Source organism: Oryctolagus cuniculus, chromosome 8 (genome assembly GCF_964237555.1).
Source record: "Oryctolagus cuniculus chromosome 8, mOryCun1.1, whole genome shotgun sequence".
In the NCBI taxonomy this organism is placed as follows: Eukaryota; Metazoa; Chordata; class Mammalia; order Lagomorpha; family Leporidae; genus Oryctolagus; species Oryctolagus cuniculus.
The window spans coordinates 121,930,201-121,958,026 of record NC_091439.1 but is presented as its reverse complement, the minus strand read 5'-3'; the positions used below and the strand labels follow the sequence as shown (position 1 = coordinate 121,958,026).

Sequence of the window (27,826 nt, the reverse complement as noted above, 5' to 3'; positions counted from 1 at the left end):
AAGTACTCACCAGAGTACTCAGGTAAAGTAAAGAAATAAAGGATGAAAATTGGGAAGGAGGAAATCAAAATACCTGTTTTTTCAGAAGACCTGATTTTAGACGGAAAAACTTAAAACACCGCAGTCAAAATATGTTGGAAGTGATAAACCAATAAGTCACAGGATACCAAATCAATGTTAAAAAAAAAAAAGTTGCATTCTTACACACCAATAATGATCCTCTGAAAAGGTTAGTTTAAGATCTTTGTAAAAAGTAAGCATGGGAAGAGGAGAGGGAAAAGGAAGGAGGGTGGAGGTGGGATGGAGAGTTGAATGGAAAGTATCACCATCTTCCTGAACCTCTATATATGAAGTATATGAAATTTGTATATTTTAAATAAAAAGTAGGAAACAGGAAAAAAGAAACCTAAATTTATAATAGCTACAAAAATTAAATATTTAGTAATAAATACAACCAAATAAGTGAAAGATCACAATAAAATTATAAAGCACTGCTGAAATAAATCGTCAGACACATGAAAATGTGAAGACTTCCCCTGTTCATGAATTAGAAGAATTAACATTTAAATCTTCATATTCCCTAGGAAATCTACAGATTCAATGCAAGTCCTATCCAAATACCAATGACATTCTTTAAACCGTCAGAAAAAAAGCTTCTAACATTCATATGGAACCAGAGAAGGCCCAGAGAAGTCAAAGTGATCCTATACACACCTGGGGGCGTAACAATACTTGATTTCACAAAGTTATAGTAACTAAAATAGGATGAAACTGGCATGAAAATAGATACAAAGATCAATGAAAAGAGAAAAAAATATATAAATACAAACATACATACATAACAGCTACCTGATTTTTTGATGAAAATCCCGAAGTCTTTTCAATAAGTGGTGCTGACAATACTAGATAGACATATATAGAAGAATGAAATTAAATGCCTGTCTTTCACAACATATAAAAATCAACTCAGATGGATCAAAGACCCGAAAATACGAAATTGCTGGAATACAACATAGGGAGACACCTCTTAAAAGAGGCAGAGGCAATGACTTTTTGTTTAAAACCCCAGAAGTTCAGGTAGCAAAAGTAAAACTAGATCAAACTCTGAAGCTTCTGTACAGCAAAGAAAACAGTAACAGAGTGAATAAACCACCAATGGAAAGGGATAAAATACTTGCAAACTACTTACTTATCCAACAAAGGATTAATAGCCAGAATATCAGGAACTCAACAAATTCAAAATCAAGCATCCAATACAGTTAAGAAATGGGCACAAGGGGCCTAAAAAGACAATTCTCAAAAGAAAAAAAAAAAAGGAAATGAGCAACAAATATATGAAAAAAACTCTTACGAGCCATCAGAGAAATGAAAATAGGGGCCCACACTGCAGCATTCTAGGCTAAGCCTACGCCCACAGGGCTGGCGTTCCATGTGAGCACTGGTTCATGTCCTGGCTGTTCTTCTGATCCAGCTCTCTGCATATGGCCTTGGAAAGCAGTGGAAGATGGCCAAAGTGCTTGGGTCCCTGCAACCACCTGGGAAGAAGCTCCTGGCTCCTGGTTTTGGATGGGCTCAGCTCTCACCAATGTGGCCATCTGGGGACTGAACCAGTGTATGGAAGACCTTTGTGTGCCTACCTCTCTGTCTGTAACTCTGCCTCTCAAGTAAATCTTTTTTTTTTTTTTAAAGAAGAAATGCAAATCAAAACCCCAAAAAGATATCACCTCATAACGCTAGAATGCCTATCAAAAAGAAAAAGTAAAAAATTCTAGCAAGGATATGGAGAAAGGAGAACTCTCCTATACTGAGTGTGGGAATCCAAATGAGTACAAGCACTGAGGAAAACACCGTGGAGATCTCTTAAAAACTAAGAATAGCACTGCCATATGACTCGACAATCTCAATACTCTGTATACATCCAAAAGACATGAAATCACTGGATCTAAGAGACACCTGCTCCACCATGATTACTGCAGCACTGTTAACAACGGCCAAATTATGGAATCAACCAACGAATCCATCATCTGATAAAGAGATCAAGAATTTGTTGTGTATCTACCAAATGGAATACTATTCAGCCATTTAAAAATGAAATCCTGTCCTTTGCAGCAAAATGTATGCAACTGGAGGATATCATGTTAAGTGAAAAAGGCCAGACACAGAAAGACAAATAACACGTGCACGGCTTCACATACGCAAGCTAAGAACCTGACTGCATAATGATGAATAAAGGATGGCAGGCACTGCGGCGGATGAAGGGAGTTTCGACGAGGGGCACAATATCAGAGTCGGATCAATGGAATAAGTTCCTATCGTTACACAGCACAGTGAGGAGACTAGCTCACAATAACCTAGTATATGTTACATGAACACACAGAAGAAATTCCAGGCCTTCTGTCATAAAATAGTGACAAAGAAAGGGAAATGCTGATTATCCCATTTTTCAACAGGACACAGTGCAGACATGCACCGAGACATCATCCTGTAGACCCTAGGTATGTGAAATTATTGCTAATGTCAAAATTTTCAGAAAACAGAACCATACCGTGCACCAGCAACACCACCACTGGGTACATGTCCCACAGAAAGGAACTAAGTGTAAGTAGTTCTGTGTATCTATAGCTCCGTGTCTGAAGCACCAGGGAGCAGTTCATACATCTACAGTCCCATGTTTGAAGCACATTTTCAGCCATGAAGGAAAAAGCAAGGAGCATCTGGTGTGCCCATCAACAACGATAATCACTTGCCTCTTGAAACAGCAGACCAATAAAACCCACCTGCCAAACGGCATGTGAGAGTAACCACTTCTCCAAATGCCACCGTGGGAGAAAAAGGAATGATTTAAGTTTTGTCTGCAAAGCAGACATTCCTGGGGGACTTTTCCAACTGGGTTGGATGGAATAGGAAAACCACAATCAGAACTCCAAATTGACAGGCATAAGATGTCCCCAAATCAGATATGCTCGGGAGCAGAAACTCATTCTCATACCACAGTCCCCACTAGGAGGGCAAGGATGCAGATAAAGTAGACTGCATTTCTGTCTCACTAAAAGGGAATAGTATCTTGGCAAACAAAATGAGCGGAGAGTTCATCAGACGAAGTGGTCAGGAGTTTGTTGTATATATGCAAAATGGAATACTATCCAGCCATTTGAAAAGAATGAAGTCCTGTCACTTGAAGCAAGAAGTATGGAACTGGAAGTAAGTGAAAACAATCCAGACACAGAAAGACAAATACTGTACCCACTCCCTCACAAACACAAGCTAAAAACAATCGGGGGCCAGTGCTGTGGCACGATAGGTTAAGGCTCTGCCTGTGGTGCCAGAATCCCATGTGGGCACCGGTTCTTACCCCTGCTGCTCCTCTTCTGAACCAGCTCTCTGGTTATGGGTTGAGAAAGCAATGGAAGGTGGCCCTAGTGCTTGGGCCCCTACATCCACTTTGGGAGACCCACAAAAAGCTCCTGGCTCCTGGCTTTGAATTTGCTCTGCTGCAGCTGTTGCAGCCATTTGGGTAGTGAAGGAGCAGAAGGAAAACATCTCTCTGTCTCTCCCTCTCTCTGCAGCTCTGCCTTTCAAATAAAAATAAATAAATCTTTAAAATACACCAATCTGAATATATACTAATTAATAAAGGATGTAAGAGGTTGGAGGGAAAATGCAAGGAGTTTGGATGATGGGTACCAAGTCAGAGTAAGATCAAAGAAATAACTTCCTAATGTTACACAGAATAATGGAGAGGATAGCTCACAATAACGGAGTATGTGTTGTATGAACATACAGAAGAAATCCCAAGACTTCAATCATAAGTACTGAGAAACAAAGGGAAATACTGATCACCCCATTTTTAATCAGGACACATTACAGACATGTACCAAAACATCATACAGCAGCCCTTAAGTAGGTACAATTATTGTTAACTTCAAAATTAAAAAAAAAAAAAAAACATAACCTTCACATGAACTAGAAACTCCATCGCTGTGTATACACCAAATGGACAGGAACTAAGTATTTCAGATACTTTTGGTCCCATGTGTAATGCACCAGGGATGACGTACTTAGACTCTGATGACATTTTCAGCCATGAAGAAAGCAGCAAGGAGAAGTCTGGTGTTGGCTTACATAACAGGAAGCACGTGCCATTTGCTACAGCAGGTCAATAAATTCCACTTGCCAGGTAGCATGTGAATAATCACCACTCCAAGTGCAACCGTGCAACAAAGAGGAATGACAGTTTTGTCTACACAGCAGGCATTCCTTGGGGACTTCCACAACTGACTTGGATACAATAGGAAAGCTACAAGCTGAAATCCAAGTCGACAGGCCTATGATGTCCCAAATAATATAAGCCAGGGAGACTCCACTATGAAAGCAAGGATGCAGATAATACATAGTGCGGTTTTGCTACATTAAAAGGCAGTAGAATTTTGGCAATCAAAATAGCTGAGAGTTGGTCAGTGAGGTTAGGCCCGTAGCACAGATATCAACAGTGTCCCACCAAAGGGGGTACTCCAATGTAAGGGTATGGACTATCCAGTTTGAGGCCACACAAAGGCCACTAGCAATTGGTGATGTCCCAAGAATTGGTGGACATGTGAATTTCAAGATGGCCTTGAGTGAGGGTGGGCTGCTCAAGGACCAGTAGGATGATCACACGTTCTGCCCACTTCCATCTAACTAGAGATTCCCAGTGGCTGGAGGCCAGGACACAGCTCATGATGCTGAGTGAGGTAGTCCAAACTCTCTGTGAGTCAAACAGTAGTGTCACTAAAAGCTCACAGCTAAGTTCAAGTCCTTTACCCATGTGAGCCTCAGAACCACAAACTATCCGCCAAGGTGCATGCTTGTGGGTGACTGGTGAGATAGGTGGGTCTTAGGGTTCACTAGAGGTGAGGATGTTGGTGTTATCACAAAGTGAAAATGTGCTGGGCTTCCTTGGTTGAAACCGAGTCACTGAGGAGAAGGAGTTATATGGGGATTTGCTGAGGAATTTTTCTGAATTCCTTTTTCAAAACGTACACCAAAAATTTGAGGTTGCAAGCTCTCACCTCCTATGGGACTAAGGTCCACACTGACTGGCACAAGGCGTCAGATGCTGATGTTTGAGGCCCATTTTTCCTCCTCCTCTTGATTACCAGTTGAAACAATGTCCTCAACATAGTGTCACAGGTGGATGCTAGATGACAACTGAAGGCCAGCCAGAGCCTGTTAACACAGACCACGAGCCCTGGGGGACCAGAGGCAGCCCACAGAAGTCTCAGAAAGGTGTAGTGTTGGCCTTCAAGTTAAAAAGTAAATGGCCCCAAATCTCCACGGGACACAATAAAATGCTTGCCACACCAATAATGGCAAAATTCTCAGGGGCAGCCTGGTAATGTCAAGTAAGGCGAATTCAAAGCGAGGCATGACCTTCTTGAGGTCGTGGTAATCTGCAGGATGCCTCCAATCCTATCCTCTAGCTTTGAGAAGGTGCTTGATGAGTGGGTTAATAGATGACTCAGCGTATTTCAGACAATACTTCTACTACGTCAGGGACAGCTATGCCAATTCCCCACTTGTCTTGCCTGAGTGGCTATTTTAGGGTGCTGACAATATAGGGAGGTGTGTGGTAAATGTCCAGGCTCTAGGCAAGCATGCCACATCAGTACAAAAGACTTGGGCTTGATCTAGGTGAAGAACAGAAGTGTTAGGCTGTCCATACCAAGGAACAGAAATGACAGCTGAGCAGTGGGCAGAAGCAACACAAGGACTCATGGGAAGAGGTTGGGTCCTGTCTTAATGATGGCCATGGCAGTCGACCCAAGGGCATGTCCTCTCCATAGTCTGTCAATGAATATTGCTGGGCAGATGCACTCTACTGGGAAAGATCACAATGCCGTAGGAGTTAGTGCCCAATGATCCACAAGGCTCTATAATGTGACCCTACTACACGGTGGTTGCCATCCATAAAGTTGCCTGGTGATGACAGCTTACCTTCGTGTGCAGAAGAAGCCTACCATTGTTGAATCTCTGGTGGTCTTCTGTCTAGAAGGCATCCGTGGTGTCCAGAGGGTCTGGAGAAACTCATGAGACTTGCCTGAAGTGAGCCAGTAGGCAGCAGTGCAGCCTGCAAAGCCACTGACTTTGTTGTTGATGCTCACAATAGGTCCCATCATGTGCACAATGGATCAGAGCAAGTCAGAGAGCACCACATTCGATTACATAGCACTGGACTGCAGGGAGATGTTGAAGGAAACTCTGGCTGTGAACACTCTACGTGTCCACCTTGCTATTTCCCAGGGTGCGTAGCGTTTGCATAGCTTGATGAACTTCTGAAGTGGACACCAACAGGGCCAGAAATTTTGCTTGGTCCTGTGGTGGGACCGCTCTTACAAATAACGACGGGAATGCTGACGTTGTGGAACTGCAGGTAAGGCGTCAGCTAACAAAGCTTCCATTTCATATTGTAGTGCTGGGTCATGCCCCGGCTGCTATGCTTCCACTCCAGCTTCCTCCTAAGGTGCAAGGAAAGACAGTGGATCATGTCTGAAGATCTCAGGCCTCTGCAACCCATGTAGGAGAAGAAGATGGAGTTCCTGCTCCTGGCTTCACCTTGGCTAATCTGTAGCTGACGCAGCCATTTGGAGAGCGAGGTAGTGGATTGGACAATATCCCGATATCTCTCCCTCCGTAATGTTTGTTTTTTTTTTTTCAAATAAAAAATCATTACAATATAACAATAGCCAAGGAACTGAGATAGAGTTGTTAAGATGCCATTTGGGTTATCAACGCCCCATATCAGAGTGCCTGGATTTCCGTACAATCTTCTTGCAGTCCAGTTTCCTGCTAATGTACACTCTGATGGGTAGCAGGCACTGGGTCAGATACTTAGGTCTCCTCCACCCCCGTGAGAGAAGTGGATGGAGCTCTTGGCTTCCGACTTTGGCCTAGCCCTTCCATAATGTTTGCAGGCTCCGGGGTTGAGGTCAACAGATGGAAACATTTTTCTCTATCTCACACTGCCATTCTAATAAATTAGAATATAAACGCATCAATACATTGTATTTGGCATGGCAATTAAAGACATCATCTTTGGTGCCAGCATCCCATTACAGAGTAATTACAGAGGATCAACACCTGGTCGTGCATTCAAATCCAGGTTCCTGCTTAAGCATACCCTGGGAAACAACAGAGGATGGCTCAGATATTTGGGCCCTTGCCACTCAAGTGGAGTGATCCAGCCAATGGGAAATTTGTCTTCTTGTCTTTCAATGAAACAATGAATAACGCTTAAGCAAGTGAATGAATAATTCCACTGGGTCCAAGGTACCTTGTATGGGACTGTCCTATGGGCAGCTTTGCCATTCAGGGGTGGGGGCTGCACATAGTCGCTGAAGAATGCCTAACAGCCTCAGTAGCTCTCTTTTGTTCTTAATTGTACGCCATACACGGAAATATAGAGGCTCCTTCTGTAGTGTGGTGTTTAACATGCTCTGGACACCCACTGCAGTAGAAAAAGGGACAGTTTATGGTCACCCTCTGTGCAAACATGACGCCATCTGTTTGTGCTTTCCAGACAAGTCGGACAGGATCTTGATGTAGTTCCGTGAGAGCTGCCAGCTGTCAACTCTGTTGCCCGGTGATTTATAGACTACTTCCTGTCAGGAACACGGCAAGGTTGCCCTTCTCAATGTGCCCCTGTCCAGTCTTTGAGCAGGCTTTGTGTCTCCATCCACAGCAAGGTGTGTACCTCTATGTGGACTTCCTTGGTGTCTGAGATACGGCACTTCATCTGAGACAGCTGCAGAGGAGGCAACTACTTTCTTACATGTCCTGGGTGGTGCCTGGCAGCATGTGAGGGGCAGCCGGCAGTCATCTGGTGCAGCCAGACTCACCATCTCACAGCACACAAGACTCTGCATCACCCAGGTGCAGGTACAAATGTCTGAAATGATCCCATGAGATCATGTTACTTATATGCTGCGGACAGCAACACTCAGCACACAACCTTGTAAGAAGCCTCACTGTCTCACTGGGAGTCGGGGGGGGGGGGCACAGAAAGCAGTGATAAACCAATGGGTGAACCCATGCACTTCATCAGCAATGTCAGTCCACAAGTCTGCCAGGTACTACACTCTAATTCCCCCATGGCAAACAACAGAGAAATTTTCCACAGGTAAACTTTTAAGCCTCTATGACATGCTCTTATATTCATAACATGAAATATTCCTCAACACAACTATTAACAATAACTGAATTCAACAACATTGTAGAATACATGATGTTGTGCATGGAAAAATCTAAACACTCCACCAAAAAATGCTTCAAGATGAAAAACCAATTCAGTAAAGTCACAGGTTACATAATCAACATACAAAATACAGTAGCTTCTTTATATTCTAATAACCAACTTGCCAAAAATGAAATTTAAAAATTAATCCCATACATAATAGGGACAAAAATAAAACATTTAGGAATAAATGTACCCAAATAAATAAAAAGATATCTACAATGAAAATTCTAAAACATTGAAGAAATAAATCATCAAGGACTCCCAAAATGGAAAAAAATAGAACTTGCTCATGGATGGCAAGAATTAGTATAATTAAAATACCTATAAAGCAACCTACAAGTTAAATGAAATTCCTATCAAACACCAATGACATTTTTTTTACAGAATGAGAAAATAATCCTAAATTCCATAAGAAATCACAAAATATCAATAACAGCCAAAATGATCCTTAGCAAAATAAAAAAATCAACTTGGACATGTCAGAATACCAGACTTCAAAGCTTACTACAAAGCTATAGCAATCAAAGCAGCATGATCATGGAAAATTAATTAATTAATTAATTAATCCACACAGGGAGAGCCAACTGATTTTTCATGAAAGTGCCCAGACTATACATTGGAAAAACGTACAATCTATTCAGTAAATGGTGCTGGCAAAACTGGATGCATATATGTAGAACTGAATACTACAGAACCATAAAAAAATTAAAACGCTGTTATTTCTATCAAAATCGTTGCAACTGAAGGACTTCACGCTCAGTGAAATTATCCAGACACAGTAAGACAAATATTAGATGTTCTCCTTTATATATGGGAGCTAAAATTTTCTTTTAAAAAATGAGAAAACAACAAAAAATACAAAAAAGAAAATAATGCCTGTGTGTATCAGTATTGCTGCAAATACAGTTTTGTCACACTTTCTTTTATATCTTTGTCAAACAAATTCTTAAGAATGATATGCTGGCCGGTGCCGTGGCTCAATAGGCTAATCCTCCACCTGAGGCGCCAGCACACCGTGGGTTCTAGTCCCGGTCCGGGCGCCGGATTCTGTCCCGGTTGCCCCTCTTCCAGGCCAGCTCTCTGCTATGGCCCAGGAGTGCAGTGGAGGATGGCCCGGGTGCTTGGGCCCTGCACCCGCATGGGAGACCAGGAGAAGCACCTGGCTCCTGGCTTCGGATCAGGATCAGCATGATGCATCGGCCACAGCGTGACGGCCCTGGCGGCCACTGGAGGGTGAACCAACAGCAAAAAGAAAGACCTTTCTCTCTCCTCTCTCTCTATCCACTCTGCCTGTCAAAAAAAAAAAAAAAAAAAAAAGAGAGAGAGAAAAGAATGATATGCTACTATAATTTTAATAATTCATGATCGTTTTAAAATTTACTGTGTATGAGCGTAGCTGACATTTGTATACAAACCTCTGATTTAATAAATATAAATCTCGTAAGCACACCTTTTGGATTATAGTCATTCTTCCCCCCATACCCTCCCTCCCACCCACAAACCATCCCAACTCCTACTCCCTCTTCCATCCCATTCTTCATTGAGATTCATTTTTAATTATCTTTACATACAGAAGATCAACTCTATACAAAGTAAAGATTTCAACAGACTGCACCCACACAGACACACAAAGTTGAAAGTACTGTTTGAGGACTAGTTTTACCGTTAATTCTCATAGTACAACACTTTAAGGACACAGGTCCTACATGGGGAGCACGTGCACAGCGACACCTGTTGTTGATGTAACAACTGACACTCTTATATTTGACATCAGTGAGCACCCTAGGCTCTTGGTCATGAGCTGCCAAGGCTATGGAAGCCTCTTGAGTCCACAAACTCCAACATGATTTAGACAAGGCCATAATCAAAGTGCAAGTTCTCTCCTTCCTTCAGAGATAGGTACTGACCGCTCTGACAGCCCTTCCTTTCTCCTGGGATCTTACTCCCAGAGATCTTTCATGTGGGTGACTTTTTGCCACAGTGTCTCAGCTTTCCATGCCTGGAATGCTCTCATGGGCTTTTTAGCCAGATCCGAATGCCTTAACGGCTGACTCTGAGCTAGAGTGCTGTTCAGGGTATTTGTCATTCTATGAGTCTGCTGTGTGGCCTGCTTCCCATGTTGGATCATTCTCTCCTTTTTAATTCTATTACTATTAGCAGACACTTGGTCTTATTTATGTGATCCCTTTGACACTTAATGCCATCTTACTAGTTAAAGTGATCAATTCGAGTATACAACTGATCCTAAAGATGGGACTTCGTTTGTTTGATAATTTTTATGGCCCTTGCCTATATTCTTCCTTACTAGCTGAACTCTTTATGAGTGAAATATAAAGCTCTTAGGAGGCAAGTTAAAAAAAATACACTATTTCAAAAATAATAAAAGATTTAAAGAGAATGACAAGCCCTTACTTTCTAAATTTTTGGTTTGTTAAGAATAGTATACAAACTGAAATGTCTCTGTAGTGATTCTCAAAATCCAATAAAGTCTCAATTATGAAAAAAAGCTTATCTCGTATTCATTGTATTGCTCTGATGCTATTCAATTTCACATACACGTGAAAACATACTACCATTTTCTTAATTAAAGGAAACAATCTAAAATAAATATTCATCACCAACTTAAAATGCAGCATAATAGCCTTTTTTTTTTTTTTTTTTTTTTTTACAGGCAGAGTGGACAGTGAGAGAGAGAGACAGAGAGAGAAAGGTCTTCCTTTGCCGCTGGTTCACCCTCCAATGGCCGCCGCTGCAGCCGGCGCACCGCGCTGATCCTGGCAGGAGCCAGGAGCCAGGTGCTTTTCCTGGTCTCCCATGGGGTGCAGGGCCCAAGCACCTGGGCCATCCTCCACTGCACTCCCTGGCCATAGCAGAGAGCTGGCCTGGAAGAGGGGCAACCGGGACAGAATCCGGCGCCCCGACCGGGACTAGAACCCGGTGTGCCGGCGCCGCAAGGTGGAGGATTAGCCTATTGAGCCACGGCGCCGGCAAAATGCAGCATAATAGCCTTTTGACTGAGCACGTCAAGAAAGAACCATTCAGTCATTTACAGGCTATGTTTTTGTATTGATTAACCTTTTTCAAATACCATAATATTAGTTGTGACATTAATCATTTAAAACCCCTTAACCTTATACACCAAGTAACATGTTGGTATTTTTACTTACATTTTATCCACAAGAGTTGTACATATGTATGGGCTAGTGTGACATTTCAATACTTATATAAAATTTGTACTGATCAAATCTACATTTCTCTTTGGACATTATTTTACGCTTAGAGCCTTGAGCTCGTGTACTTGGTTTGCTAATAAAAGATCTAACAGAGATTACTGTGAGCTACACACAGCCCACTGTGTGACTTTAGGAAATGACTCAATGATCTACTGCCACTAGGATACAGCATCATCCGTAAACCCTTTTTTCCACCTCGTTTTAATATCGCAACTGGTTTCAAAAACAAAACACAGAGAAACAATAAAGGGGAGAGGGGGAGAGACAAAGAGAGAAAGATACCCACCCGTCTAGCAGTTCATTACCCAAATGCCCACAAGGGCTGATCTGACCCAGGCTGAGCTGGGAGATGGTCTCCAATGTGGTAGCAAGAATCCCACTACTTAAACCATCACGGCTGCCACTGGTATCCTGAGCATTGTCTTTCCCACTAGGCCAAACATCCATCCTTCAAAAAACTCTGACATAGCCTCATATAGCCCTGGCTTCCAGAGAAGGAGGCCACAGTCCCCTGTCTTGACGCCATCCCTGCATGGTCTCCTACTCCCCAATCACCACACATGCCCCCATGTGTGCCTCCCACAACCTCCCTAACTTCAACCAGCCCACTGTCTTCTCTGGCATAAGGGCCACATCATAATACAGCTTCAGATATCTGTATGTGGATACTCAGTTTGGTTCTGCCTGAGATATGGGTACCCGGGTCTGCTGAGTGTACACTTAACAACCCCAGTGTGCAATGAGGCCCAGTGTCACCTGGGGACCTAGTACCACAGATAGAACAGAACATCAGAGCACTGAAGCTAGGACGGCGGCACGGGACTCGGACCACGAGCCAGCAGTAAGGGCCAACCTGGCTTCTGCCAGCTTCTGCCAAGCTCCTGCTCAACTCCAGCCACAGCATCTGGTTAAACGGATCCAACGGAAGACACTGGGAACCCTGGCCCACCAGGGCTGCCAAACATGCAGTCACTGGACGTAAGGGCCCACATCTGAGGCAGAAGCAACCTAGCTATCCACATGTACAAAACTGAAACTGTGGCACGGCACTGTCACACCACATATTAAAATCAACTCAAAATGAACTGAGAGTCCACACAGAAGATCTGAACCCTTACAACTTATAAAATAGAAAAATCCTTGACATTAGCCTCAAGAGTGGTTGCTCATGTGTTAACAATTAAGCACACAGAGCAAAAGCAAATATAAGGAAATGAAACTACAACAAACTAGTAAAGCAAGGATCAATGAAATGAAAAGGCAAACCAATGAATAGGAGAGAATGTTAGCAAACCAGATGTGCGATCAAGGGAGTAATACAAGGAATGTGCACCACTAAGAAGCAAAGAATACAATTAAAAAGGGACAAAGGACTGAATCAATGTTTTCCAGCAAAGACATACAATGTACCCAGTGGGTATGTGAAAAAGTTCTGAACATTGCTAACATCAGCAAAATGCAAACCAAGATGACAATGGTTATTATCTCCTATCTGTTAAATGGCTACTGTTAAAAAGCTAAGAGATAACAAGTATTGGGCACAACGTAGAGAAAACGAACACACATTATTGGAGGGAAGGTACACTGTACCGTCCATTATGAAAAACAATATGGAAGTTCCTCAAATACAATTTAAAAAGGAACAACCTTTATTGACCATGAATCCAAAAGAAAATCACCATCTCAATGAACTGTCCGCACCCCCACATCACTTCAGCATCATTCACAATTCCACGATATGGAAATAATCCAAATGTTTGCTGATGGACCCATAAGGAAAAATGGGATACACACACAGTGGCATCCTCGCCAAACCTTAAAAAGAAAGGAAATATTACTACTTGTCACAGATGGATCCAAAAGTATGGAACTATAGGACATGACCATGAGGGAAACAAGACACACAGAAATGAGCACTACTACACGATCACACTTCCATGTGGAATATACAAAGTCCAACTAACACAGTCAGAGAGCAGGATGGTGTCTGTGATGAACTGGGAGCATGAAACTGAAGAGAGGGCAGTCAAACGATACAAACATATGGTGATGGGGCTGGAGCTGGGGTGTAAAAAAAAGCCTGAGCCTCCACCGGCACTGCCAGCATCGCGTATAAGCACCAGACCAGGTCCCAAGTGCTCCACTTACCATTCCCCTCCCCGCTAACGTGCCTGGGAAAGCACTAGAAGATGACCCAAGGACGTGGGCCCCAGTGCCAAAGTGGGAGACCTGGGGCAGAGCCCTGCCACTGAGGACATCTGAGGAGGGAAATAATGCATGAGATGAGATATCCCTCATCCTCTCGCTCACCCTGTCTGTCTCTGCCTTACTCTCTTTATCCCTCTCTCCCCTTTTCTCTGTTTCCTGCCTTTCAAAAGAAATGTACAGGGGTCGGCACCGTGGCTCACTAGGTTAATCCTCCACCTGCGACGCCCGGCATCCCATATGGGCACCGGTTCTAGTCCCGGTTGCCCCTCTTCCAGTCCAGCTCTCTGCTGTGGCCAGGGAGTGCAGTGGAGGATGGCCCAAGTGCTTGGGCCCTGTACCCCACGGGAGACCAGGAGAAGTACCTGGCTCCTGCCATTGGATCAGCGCAGCACGCCAGCCGCGGCGGCCATTGGAGGGTGAACCAACGGCAAAAGGAAGACCTTCTCTCTCTCTCTCTCTCTCTCTCTCTCTCTCTCTCTCTCTCTGTCACTGTCCACTCTGCCTGTCAAAAAAAAAAAAAAGCATAGGAGTGTCAATGAGAGGGCAGGTACGGTAGAAGAATTACTGCTACCAATAAATACAGCTGCTAAAGCTGCAATTATTGAATGCATAAAGTATGTATACCTTAAATAAAAGTTGTCTGGGAAAATACATAAAGAAATAAAATTTGAAAAAGTTACAAAACACGGTAAAAGTGATAAATTTGTTAAGTGGCCTCATTGTACTAATCCTTTCATAGTGTACTGTAAGTACCAGGAGAGTCGAACGGTTTGTGTGAAAATGCAATATGCAGATCAGACTCACATCGAAACACAGAGAACGTGCCTTGAATAGATAGAATTTTTGTTTCTCAGTTACACTGTGAAAAGGCTGGAAAAAATAAAGCATTCAAAAATAGGTTCCTATACTTAAAATGCATCATAAAAGTTAAGGAACTTAGGTTAATATTGTGGGGTTTTGGTAGGCTTTATGGGACAGAAATGATGCTAAAACATTCATGATTGGGGCTGGCACTGTGGCATAGTGGGTGAGGCCACCAAATGCAGTGCTGGCATCCTACACGGGCACCAGTTCAAGTCCCGGCTGCTCCACTTCCAATCCAGCTCTCTGCTATGGCCTGGGAAAGCAGTGAAAGACGGCCCAAGTCCTTGGGCCCCTGAACCCACGTGGGAGACCCAGAAGAGGTTCCTGGCTCCTGGCTTCACACTGGCACAGTTCCGGCCCTTGCAGCCAACTGGGGAGTGAACCAGCAGGTGGAAGACCTCTCTCTCTCTCTGCCTCTCCTTCTATCTCTGTGGAAGTCTGACTTTCAAATACATAAATCCTTAAAAAGAACATTCACAACTTGACTAAACTAAATTTCAGGAGATTCATATCTTGAAAATAAAGATTCGGGAATTCCATCAAGAGAATATTTAAGACAATATCCAAGTAACATAATGCATTGTCGCCCCACCCCACCTCCCTCAAACTGAAAACTCAGAAATACAACATGAAAGGAAATGTATCTGAAGGAAACCAGGAAAGTGAAAAGTGAAACGAGAATCCTAAATGACTATGTGCTATTCTCCCACCAATGTGTGCACATTCCTATGTGCATTTAACATAGCTACTATTATAGGCAGGTTGTGAATTAGCCCAATTAAACTATGGAATGGAAAATGCAGGGCCTGCTTCATCAGTAGGCGACCAGTGACACTGCAAGAAAATGTTAACATAATTTAAATGTCTTTAAAGTAGCACTCTGAAAACCACAGATATACCAATTCATTGAAGGATTTCCTGGACTCCATGCCTGTTCTCTCACTACAGAACTCCCAAATATTTGCAACATTGAATTGCAAGTCAGTTTTAGTTTTCCCATTCATAATTACTGAGGTGTACATAACTCACAAACAAAACAAAGGCATTGTGTGAGGTGAACACTCCATCTAGTTCCCCCCCCCCCATAGATACGATTCTAGTCAAACACAGGGAAAGCATCTTAAGACGTTTGGCGTAAACCACTTTAATTTTGGAATTTCCCCAGAAAGTTTCTAAATTTTAACTTCCTGTTAGTAGTACACTAGTAGTTGCTAGCCTAGGGAGAGGCTAGGCTTATGGGAGATGATAAAGTTCTATGGTGGTCACAGGAGCAGAGGTTGTGGAAAAGGAATTGAGACACAAAAGCGAAAAGCCAAAGAATCACGTATTCATGTGGCTTCCAGAAGGGTGTGGGGACCAGCCAGCCTTTGAGATGCCTGGTGAACGTTATCAGAGAACATGTGTGGACTGGGAGCATGAGAAAACAAGAGAACAGATTTTTCCGGGTTTGTTGTGTGTGAGGGAAAAGAATTATGGAATCAAGGAATCAAGTTTGAAAATAGCCAAAATGAGAAAACCGTGAGCAACATAAACAGGTCTAGCTAATGATGGGAGAAAAAGCCAAGACCCTCCTGAAACACGGTACAGAGATGAGGCTGTCTAGGATGAGAAGACCAGTGAGAACAAACACTTAGACTGAACATGGGGTCATTTCAACATCTGGATTTGAATAATCAGGACTAAGAGGAACACCAAGAGTGGATAATGAGGAAACTGGAACATCCATGATGACTCGCCTCAAGGGGTTGTTACCGATTAGTCCCTGCTCAGCATCTCCTAAAATGAAAACCAAGGAATGATCCTTGGATGTCAACACTAGTGAATGCTAACCAGCAGGAAGGAAGACTCGATTCTCCACATACTATAAGAACCAAACCACAAAACACAATACCTAGGGATTCTGAAATTCTGTGTTGTTTAAACACACGGACTAACAGGGATTTCATTTCGTCAACCAAAGTTTCACAACCAATGGCATGGCAACCATTGTGGATACTGTGCAGAAACAATACCCCTCTCCTCTCCGACCGAAAAATATCATAATCCAAGTGATTTCAATATTTCAAAATCTAACTTAGAAATAAAAAGAACCAGTATTGAGTTATTCAGAACCTTATAGTTTTATACCTGCAACAAATATACTTAGGGAATAATGCTTCCTTCTCAAACTTTCGGTGCCATCCTCTGATCTACTTGCCTCTGATGATAAACAGAGTCCCCACAGTCCTAGCTAATGTAATAATATGACTGGGATATGTGAAGTTTACATCGTATGTCTCCCCATATAGCCGCATTCGTTAAGACGATCTAACAATATCTTGCTAAAGAACTTTTTCATAAAATTAGGGCAACACTGGATATCACAGAGGCAGAATTACAATTCAGTGGGGCAATGACATCGATATACAACCATTTTGGGGGGTTTCCCAGTCAATGCTATCACTGCTGTGTTGCAGAACCTTCCATGTAAACTGAGATAAACTAGCTTAGCAAATTAGGAAAAACAGGAGTCAAAGCCTGTGAGCAGGAACTTCCTTTCTGGATGACTAGATCCGTTTTCTCAGCTCCTATCCACCAAGCAGAACTATAAATCCAGAAAATAACACAAGAAACCTGGAAATTAACGCAGTCGCTGGGCATCGTAAGTGCCCACCCGACAGAAGATGACTCACCTGCTGGTTCACCCATCCTGGCATGACAATTCAGCCAGGTAGGCCCATTCCTTCTGGAACCGTATGTGATACCTCCGAGCACATACACATTTTACGATATACAATGTAAAGCCTATTTAGAACATGTGACATGAAATTTATAATATATAATACAAATTGAATATACAGCATTCAATTTATAACATACAATATAATACACAATTTATCCTTCCTTTCCCCTGGCTCCTGAAGGCCCGAGTGTCCCCTGCCTGTGGCCAGGGCCGGCATATGATACGCACAAACATTTCAAGAAGACTCACCAGGCGAGGAGGGACAAACCTGAGGGTCCTGTTGAACCTACTGCCACTCCTCCGACACCAGCAGCCCGGCCCTTCCTGCAGGTGTTGCTCTTGGCTGCTCACCTCCTTGTTCGAAGGCTTGGCGCCAGTGCTCAGCACATGTTCCAACAAAGAACTCCACGACGCTGGATGCTAAGAAGAGAAAAGGGAAACAGCAACACTGAGCACCCTTTTTATAAACTCGGTATTCGACAGCATGCGTCAATTCTGATTGGATTCCCTTCAGGCACCAACCAATCAGAAAACAAAGACCAAGCCCACACAGGCTTGCACACGGGATGTGGCTCCAGGCTTCTCCGGAGCTCCTGCTGTCTGTACCAAGTAGACAGCGAGGCCAGGCTCCAGTGCGGTGGGGCCGCGGGTCAGCTGTTTGCTTCACTTTTGCCATGGAATTTATTCCACCATTCGATTTAAAATTTGACAGAGATTTTCTCTTTAGGTACAGTACATACTCCTCTGATTTTCTCCCTAGAGTGTTCAAATAAAGTGAAACTGCTTTTATAGGACTCATGCATTGGGAGTGGTTTTGTTTTTCAACGACTGGATTACAGAAAGAAAACAAGTATGGGATGCTGGCATTACGGGTGGTGGCTTGACCCACTGCACAACACTAGCCCCTACCCACAGGAATTTAGAAGCCCAATGATTTAGAAAAAGACTGTCTCACATGTGGAAGGAATGCAAATGTATAGTTTCGGTAAGTCTGAATGACTTTTATTGCAGAAAACAAGAAAACACAAAGATATTTCAACTAGGTGATGAGGAGTCTGATATACAACAAATAATTCATTTAGCAGTACCATTACCACTGCGGGATCTTTTCCTCTAACTACTGGTTTAGACACTTGATTTGAATTTGTGGCCAGCCTTGGAAAGCTGGAAATCTTGATGCCAAGCAGAAGCGAGATGAAATCTGAAACAGAGGCATACCAGCTAGAACCACAGCCTAGACCTAATTCTAGTGTTTACCCTTGGCGAGAGTTGGAAATCACAAACTCTGTAAGTAAGAAAACACCATCTCCACCTCCAGATTCCACGTTAAGCACCATGTGCGCTGACCAACAATGCTTTCCTCCCTCCTACTTAATAAAAATATAATAAAAATAAGTCTATGATTGCTGCACTAATTGTAAGATACCTCTGCTTAAAGATACACCATGAAATAAAATATTTCAAGGATTTATAATAACTCTAAGAGGTTTCTAACTCAGAGAAAGTTCCAGGAGGCAAGGGTAGGTCTGTTCTAGTCTCTAGAACAGTGGGCAATCAATCCCCCAGGGCCCCAACTGTTCCCCTCCGAGGTGACTCAAAAACGCGTGCTTGAGCAATTTTGAAAAGTCACAAGTTGAGGGGCTGTGTACTAACAGAACCCTACCAGCCATCCAAATGAGGGAGAACCATCATGCAGACATTGTGCAGACACCACACCACCTGTGGGTAAGGCCTCCCCAGTGTGCACAGCACTAGCCCTGGAAATGCCAGTCACAGGGCGTAACGATGCCCACGGGGGCTGTGCAGTGTGACGACTCTGCCAGTAATAACATCTCTACCCAACAGCTCTCGAGTAGCTCAGGAGCGTAGCAGTTACATCTTGTAAAACTAGCAGACGTGACTTTTACACAGGCCAAGAATATCTACTAGCTCACTTCACACAAGTCAGTATGTGTCATTTCTGATGATCATCAGAAATTATAATCATCAGAAATTATAAATATCAGCAAACTTCAACAAGAATCTCAGGCAAGATTTTAGGTCAGTGAGTACTGTGGGTCTGCAAGATTCTTCTTCTTTCTACTTGAGGCTTTCTTTGAATGGTTAAAAGTTCTTTTTTAAAAAAAAAAACATTTTATTTATTTTAAAGGCACAGTTACAGAAAGAGAGGGAGAGAAAGAGAAAGAGAAAGAGAGAGGTCTTCCATACACTAGTTCACTCCCCAGATGGCCACAATGGCCAGGAGCCTCTTCTGGCTTTCCCACGTGGGTGCAGGAGCCCAAGCACTGGGGCTATCTTGTGCTGCCCTCCCAAGTGCATTAGCAGAGAGCTGGATTGGAAGTGGATCTGGGAATCTGAATCAGCGTCCATATGGGACGCTGGTATCATGGGGGGCGGCTTTACCAGCTAAGCCAAAACACTGGCAGCAAAAGTTCTTATCTTCTACTTTAAGATTTACAAAACCCCTCAGAAATCTAGAAATTTTATGACACAGCTAACAACTCGGAAAGGACAAGAGTTATTAATGGGTGGAGTAGGGCATCTGGTACAGTGCTTAAGGAGAAACAACCTGGGCCTGGTGAGTGGACAGTGCTGTCTGTGACTGTCCACCAACCTACTTTATTTTCAGCTGTGAGTCCTAGAGGTTTGAGAGCACATTTAATAATGTACAAAGCAAAGAGGCAGAAAGAAGGGCAGTCAGGCACAAGAGGGCACTGCTCTAGTCTTTTCCACACTGCAGGTGCGGAGATCTGTTCAACACCTGTGTAAATTTCAACGCGGTCAGCCTTGTGCTAGGGAGAGAGCTGGCCTGCAATGCCATTGCCTACTGCAGAATGCTAGCAAAGACCTAGTGATTCTGAACTAACACAAGTCATCAAAACAGTTCCAGGAATGCTCTGGTATGGATAATCCACGTTGCTCCCTGCAGCATTGCTTTAATGGTGAAATATCAGAATTATCATACAAAATAGCAACCGCTTATGTTGGAATACAATGTAATCTTATACAGTCACAGCCAATGGGTTATACTCAGCAGCCAAGGCCAACCTCACGGGCGCAGCCTACATGGTCACAAAGGAGCCATCACACAGCGCTGGTACTCAGAAGGGCCTTCACTGGGTGTAAACCTCTGCTGGTGGTGACTCAAAATCCTCGGTTTGTAAGCGAGTCCAAAGAACATGAGGCTGAGCCAAGGAGGTATGCGGGAGAAAGGAAAGAGCTTTATGACTTAGTACCTTTAGTGGCACTTTATCCCTGCCTTAGGAACAAGGCGCTCACAAAATTATGCAGCAGGCCCTGTTAGCAGTGGTGATGCAAACCCCTCCCAAGCAGCCAGCCACCCTGTGAAGGAGGGAACGGAAGACTAATCAAGGAATGGCTTCTGGTATAGTGGCTAAGCCACTGCTGGAATCCCCACAGCCCATGTTAGAGTGCCCAGGATCAAGTCCTGGCTGAAGTCCTGATTCCAGCTTCCTGCTAATCCACCCTGGGAGGCAGCAGGTGAAGGCTCAAGTACTTACATCCCTGCCACTCACATAGGAGACTTGGATTGAGTTCCCAGGCCCTGGCTTCAGATACAGTTCCAGCTGTTGTGGGCACTAGGGAAGGAAACTAAGGGATGAAATATTTCTCTCTTCCTTTGAAATAAAGAAATAAGAAACAAAGACTAATCGCCAGGGACCTTGTGGACCCCTCAAACCCTCTGGTCTTAACCCTACCAGCAAATCTCCTTTCATACCTAAGGGTCCCTCTCAAAAGTCAGTTCCAGTCCCCGGGTGGCAAGATGCCCACCTCAGACTCCTCCGATAGCTCAAAGAAAGATGACCACTGGTGGGAACCAGGACACAGGACCTATATTAACAAATCACAGCATGAGGCCACAGAGTTATTAAGAAGGGTCCTTAGTAACATAGGACAAGTGCCTGTGGTTCTGCTCCATACAAAGACAAGCCCAAAAGAAAAGTACCACTGGTTTTCATGAGCTACACCTCTCTGATACGCCACCTCTAGAACTACTGGAACCTGGGGTTCCAACCCCAGGAGGGACACAGCAGAGCAGGTTTTAAACTGGGGCTTTACTGTTTTTGATATATGGCCTAGGGCAGGTCCCCACCTCCTTTAGCCTCCTATTTCAAAGGGGATCAGCAGTGCCTTCCTCACAGAGCTTTGAAGAGGATTAAACAGTACAATGTGGTATAATTAAGTAAAACTCTTGCTTTCCCTCCTTGTGCTGTTATTTAGAAATGAGACGATGGTACACTAAGAACCCTGACAAGTGAAAGTGCTTCAAGAATGCTGATTCTGTTGCTGTCTCCTTCCTTGGCCCTCGTGCCCTTGTTCTTGAGACCAGACCCTTCATAAACCATCAGTTCCTGTCCCAAGACCCACCAGTGAGTGTATTGTTAGTTCTGCATAGGCTGAATACCAACTGTGTACCAGGGACTACAGGAATGAAAGCAGAGAGAAAAGGCCTGCCCTGGACAAGCTCACAGTCTTCTATGAGATACAGGTATTTAGCAAATACATGCTGATAAAATGGGTTAAGCGCTTTACGAAGATAAGCAGTGTGTTATGCAAGTTCTGGAAACGTATCCCTGCCTGGGAGGATGAGAGAAAAGTATCACAGAGAAGGAAGACCCTTGAGTTGGATATTTTGAAACATGGCTACGACTTTCTCAAGCTGAAAACACTGAGGAACATCAAGTAGTGGCTGCCTATCTGCAGAGCAGTGGCAAGTCTGGCATGACAGAAGCAGGGGCTGTGCAGCTTGGAAAAGGAAGCTGTGAACAGACCTGAGAACAAGGCCTTGGAATGCCCCCCTAAGGGATTAGGGCTTTTGAAAGTATGCAAGAGGAGATGAGAAAAGATCAGACAGTCCCCTGTGCTTTCTAGGGAAATGCAGGTGGTATGCAGGCCTGAAGCAGAAAAGCCTGGAAGAAAGGATCCGGAGAGCAATGAGACTTGGCAGCAGGCAGCCTCAGCCTGAGGGCTTGTGTAGGACCTGAGACACCACTGACATAGATTCGGTGACTACTAGGAGACAGATGCTGGTAAAGAGGGTGCTGCCAAGCTTGCCAACTTGGAAGGCAAGTCAGATGGAGCCGCCAATAGAGAGATCAGTGCAATGTGTGGAGCAGGTTTGAATGGAACAGGAAGTCTGCGGTACCTGCAGGACACTCAAGTGTGTGTCTAAGAGGCAATGCAAACGGAGATGTAGATCCCATGGTAGAGGCTGAGGATGGAGACACTGCTTTGGCAGGTAGTCTCATAGAGACGTCGGTTCAAGCCACAGCAGTACGATCACCTCGAGTTGATTCGAGTGCCCCAGGCCAGTGTTCCCGCACACACATTACGGTTCAGAACCACCCAGAGAAGAGAGGCCAGGAGTCAAGGCCGCTTCTCACAGACGCGGCCAAGACTGATTCCGGCCAGGGCCAGGAAACCCCCAAAACGGAACCCGGGCCGTGGGAAAAGTTCTTCCTCTCCCAACCCCCGCCTCCACCCGCCCACCGGCACTCCTGTCACACTCGCCCTCCCTCGACGCTGCCCCACACTCCTTCCTTCCCCTTCCTTCCACGCCACCCCACCTTCACGCCACCTTTTCCTTCTCCCCCCTTCCTCTCTCCTCCCAAATCTCCCTTGGCCACCTCTCTCCTCCTCCTCTCCCCTCCACCCCTCACATGCACACCCCTTGCCTGCTATCTGCACCCCAGGCCCCACCTATCCCGTGACGACAGCAAGGCCATCGCGCCCAACTCACCAAAGAGCGTTTCTGCTCCTCTGGAACAGGAGCCGAGGCCCGAGGGGTAGACTTCCAGACTGCCCAAGAAGAGGACCGCGCCTACACATTTCCAGAAGGGCAAGGTAACTGATGCGGCTGTCCCGGGCTGCAGTGTCTCTGATTCAGGCCTGACCCCGGAGGCACTGGGTCTCACTCAGGCTCCGCCAGCAGCATCGAGGACGGCTCCTCAAGACTTGAACAGGCTTTTGGGCAGGAACAGATGAGGAGCAGACTTCCATCTGAGGATGGCTGAGCAGGAGATGTACCTACGGGTACAATTCCTGGTCACAGCGCAGGGCGCAAATTCACTCCCCACAGGCAGCTGCCATGGCGCCATGGGACACATCTGCATGCTGCTACGTCCAGTGTGGGGCGCCCAAGAGCCGATTCCAGTCCCGCTACTCCAGGTTGGGAACCAGGGAGGCAGCCGCTGATGGCCCAGGTACTTGGATCCTGCCTCCTTCCCTCCTGGGAGTCCTGAAAGGAGTCCTTGCCTCCTGGCTTCTGCCTGGCCCAGCGCTGGCCTTTGAAGCCGCCTGGGGAGAGAAGCAGTGCATGGGGCATCGCAAGCACTCTTGCTCTCTCTCAGTAATTGCCCATCTGGTGGTTCGCCCCCCTCCCAGGTGGCTACAAAGGCCAGGGCTGGGCCAGGCTGAAACAGAAGCCAGGGACTTTATCTGGTGCCCCATTATGAGAACCTGCCACCGGGCCCCTGGCTCCTGAATACTGGCTCCGGATCTGCTCAGCCCCCATCATTGAGCCAATTTGCAGAGGACCAGCAGATGGAAGACTTACTTTTTCTTTCTCTCTCTCTCTCTCTGCATATAACTCTGAATTTCAAATAAACAAATAAGAACTTTATATAAAAAAAAGGGGGGGGAAGACATAGCTATAAATAAAATACTACATCACGGCCAACTACTAGAGTTTATATCGAACTTGATACTATATGCATCACCTGGCCTATTAACACAGAACTCCTGTGGGAAGGATAGTTAAAACCCGTGATTTGCAAACCCTTCCAAAAAGGAGACGAAGGGGAAAAATCTTCCATCTCATCCCTTCGGACCAACATTTTCCCAACATCCAAAACAAATGCATCATAAAGAAAACGGCACATACGTATCTGTCATGACTGCGCTGTCACATTCCTTAACAAAATATTACCAAACGCGCTCCTGAAGCACAACCAAAGCTTAGCACACTGGGTGCAACTCCAGGAATGCAAGGATGGCTACCATACACAATCAATATATCACAGAACAGAATAAACATGGGGAAAGCCCACAAAGTATCCCTATAGACACAGAAAACCTATTTCACAAAAACTCCCACCGCTTTGGCGATATTAAAAAAAAAAAAAAAAAGGAATCATCAAATCAGGAACAGAAGGTAAACCTCGGCTTGACAATGGCCTCTCACTGAAAACCCACCGAGCGCTAACATCACACCAAATGCCAGTTAACCGGAAACTGTCCTCCTAGACCAGGAAACAGACGAGCGTTTTCGCTCTTATTCCTCCCCGTCAGCAGTCTCGGGGGTCTCGAGCAGGGCGGCTGGGCCATCAAAACGCAAACAGACGGGAACGCGGGGCCGCTCCAGGAGGAGACGGAGCCCCTCTGCTCTGGCACAGCTGCTCGCACACTGGGGAAAGTTCCAGACCGACCGTCCGCACAGCAAGACCACGACTCCACCCGCGCCTTCGGGACCCGAGAGCAACAGGCACGCGCCGGCAGCGAAGACTCGCAGCGGGAAACCCCAACAGCCCCCGCATCACTCACCGCCAAGGGGGCCCGGTCTGCTGGCGGCACAGGGGCCCGCGAAGGCCGCTGCTTCCACGAAGGGCCGAAGAAGAGAACCGCGCCCGGGAAACGGCGCGGCAGCCTCGGGCCGCAGCCTCTCTGAGCCCGGCCTGACCCCGGGGGCGCTGGGTCTCCCGCAGGCTCCGCCGGCAGCGTCCAGGACGGCTCCCGACGGCTCGCGCGGGCTCTCCGGCAGCAGCGGACGGGACCCGCGAGGACTCCTACCTGAGCGCCGCGGGCCACAAGGGGCCACTTCCGGGGCACAAGGGGCCACTTCCGGGGCACAGCGCCGGGCGCAGGCGCACTCCCCATGGGCGGCCGCCGTGGCGCCGCGGGACGCACCTCCGCGCTGCCTGCCGCGTCCAGCGTCCGAAGCCCCAGGGCTGCAGGCGGGGCGGCCTCTCCAGCCTGTGACCCAGGGACCACGCCTCCCGGCCTCCTGGGCGCCCTGAATGGAGGTCAAGCCTCCTGGCTTCTGCCTGGCCCGGCGCTGGCCGTTGGAGCTGCTTGGGGAGAGAAGCAGAGCACCGGGCATCGCGAGCCCTTCTTGCCTCTTGCTCTCTCTCACGGATCGTCCCTCTGGGGGTTCAACCCCCAGGTGGCTACTAAGGCCGGGACCGGGCCGGGCCGAAGCAGAAGCCCGGGACTGTATCCGGTGCTCCACTCTGGGTTCAGGGGCCTGAGTCCTTGGGCCGTCTCCCTCTGCTTTCCCAGGCATGGCAGCAGACAGCTGGATCCCACGGGGAAAGGCTCCCAGGAGGGGCCGGCGCTGTGGGGGAGCGGGTAAAGCCACCGCCCGCAGCGCCTGCATCCACATGGGCGCAGGTTCGAGTCCCAGCTGCTCCACTTCCGGTGCAGCTCTCTGCAGAAGAGGGCCCAAATCCTTGGGCCCCTGCACCCATGCGGTACACCCCGGGGAGGCTCCTGGCTCCTGGCTTCAGATCCGCTCAGGCCTGCCCATTGCAGCCAATTGGGTAGCAGACCAGCAGATGGAAGACCTCTCGATAGCGATTCTCTCTCTCTCTCTCTCTCTCTCTCTCTCTCTCCCCCTCTCTCTCCCTCCCTCCAGCCCTCCCTGAATTTCATATAAATAAGATCTTCAAAAAAAATAAAAAATTAAGAAAAGGAAGACATAGCTTTAAATAAAATACTACATCAAGGCCAACTATTACAGTTCATTACAATTTGATATTATATACATTACCTACCCTATTAACATAGAATTTGAAAAGGAATTTAACTCACTCTTAGAAAAGGTGTTGGTGGCAGGCAACGCGCGCTCACTAGGCTAATCCTCCACCTAGTGGCGCCAGCACACCAGGTTCTAGTCCCGGTCAGGGTGCCGGATTCTGTCCCGGTTGCTCCCTCTTCCAGGCCAGCTCTCTGCTATGGCCCAGGAGTGCAGTAGAGGATGGCCCGAGTCCTTGGGCCCTGTACCCGCATGGGAGACCAGGATAAGTACCTGGCTCCTGCCTTTGGATCAGCGGCAGCCACTGGAGGGTGAACCAATGGCAAAGGAAGACCTTTCTCTCTGTCTCTCTCTCTCACTGTCCACTCTGCCTGTCAAAAAAAAAAAAAAAAAAAAGGTGTTGGTACCCATTCTTTCTCTTCTACCTTAGAAACGTTCCGTGTGGTATTATCTATGACTTACGCATGAGGAAATCAATGTAGTTTATTTATTCAGACACTTGGGTACCCACTCGCACAGGGACTTGAGACACCTGTGATCTACAGAGTTCTCCACTGAACACAGGTCTGCTCCCCAACCTCCGCCCTCCACAGTCTAGGCCTGCATTTAATGGATGGAGCATGCTTGAACTAGGACAAACCGTGTCTTCCACAAAGCACGATAGAATACGTAAATGTAGCGTCTGAGGTCCCTCTTGGCATTTTCTACGTGCCCGTTATCACGTTGGTACTTTTTCTCTCCTTTCTCAACGTTAGATACAAATTGGGAGGGAGGAAGTCAAACTATCACTATTGGCAGAGGACATGATTCCATACAGAGGAGATCCACACGACTCCACTGAGAGACTATCGAAACTCAGAGTAGAGTTTGGTAAAGTGGCAGGATAGAAAATCAACAGCCTTTGTATACGCAGACAGTGCCGTGGCTCAGAAAGAACGTCTAGGACCAATCCCGTCCACATAGCTACAAAGAAAATACAGGCTCTGGGGACCATTTCAACCAAGGATGTCCACTAGCTGAGAATCACAACAGATTAAAGAAAGGAATAGAAGAGGGCAAAAAGCAAAAAACCAAATTGAGAAGCTTCTGCACTGCAAGCAAAACACTCGGCAAAGCGCAGAGGCAACTAACAGAATGGGAGAAATTATCTGCAAAGTATGCAGCTGGTAAAGGATTCACTACCAGAGGTTTTCAAGAAACTCAACAGCAGCAAAACAAACCACCCACTCAAGAAACGGGCCAAGGACTTCCGCAGGCATGGTTCAAGAAAGGAAATCCAAATGGCCAACAAACACATGCAAAAATGCTCAGGGTCACTAGCCATCAGGGAAATGCACAGCGATACTACAACAGCCTTGAGGATGTCAGGGGGGGAAAGGCGGCCTGCTCCGCTGTTGGTGGGAATGTAAACTGGTATAGCCACTGTGGGAGACAGTATGAGAAACCTCAGAAACCTGAATATAGACAAACCAGCCGTTCCACCCCGGGGAATATACACAAGGGAAAGGAAATCAGCATATGGAAGAGTCATATTTACTGCAGCTCATTTCACAACAGCAAAGATAGGCAATCAACCAAAATGCCGCTCTCCTGAAGACTGAAGAAAGAAATTACGGGCCATGTACACCACACATACATATACAGACCGCAGGGGAGAGGAAAGGCCATCATTTTGAAATAGCCCTGCCTATATGTTCTCCACTTGAGAACAAGGAGACCACTCTACCTTAGAGCCTAATCGACCTTGGGGAAGG

At 45.9% G+C, this 27,826-nt stretch overlaps 1 protein-coding gene across 10 annotated transcripts in view; it reads right to left on the bottom strand.

The window, feature by feature from the left end:
- The window catches only part of LOC138843571 (rho GTPase-activating protein 20-like), a 111,026-nt gene that overhangs the window by 66,293 nt on the left and 16,907 nt on the right, over positions 1 to 27,826 (bottom strand). For 2 of the 10 annotated variants that reach the window (XM_070048149.1, XM_070048151.1), the window contains exons 5-6: positions 23,061 to 23,347; positions 17,549 to 17,719 (exon numbers count right to left, since the gene is read on the bottom strand). The gene's annotated coding sequence lies outside the window, so the exon portion shown is untranslated. Of the gene's footprint in view, positions 1 to 17,548; positions 17,720 to 23,060; positions 23,348 to 24,862; positions 25,930 to 27,826 lie in introns of those variants that run through there. The other 8 variants (XM_070048150.1, XM_070048153.1, XM_070048152.1 and 5 more) reach the window with 4 other exon arrangements.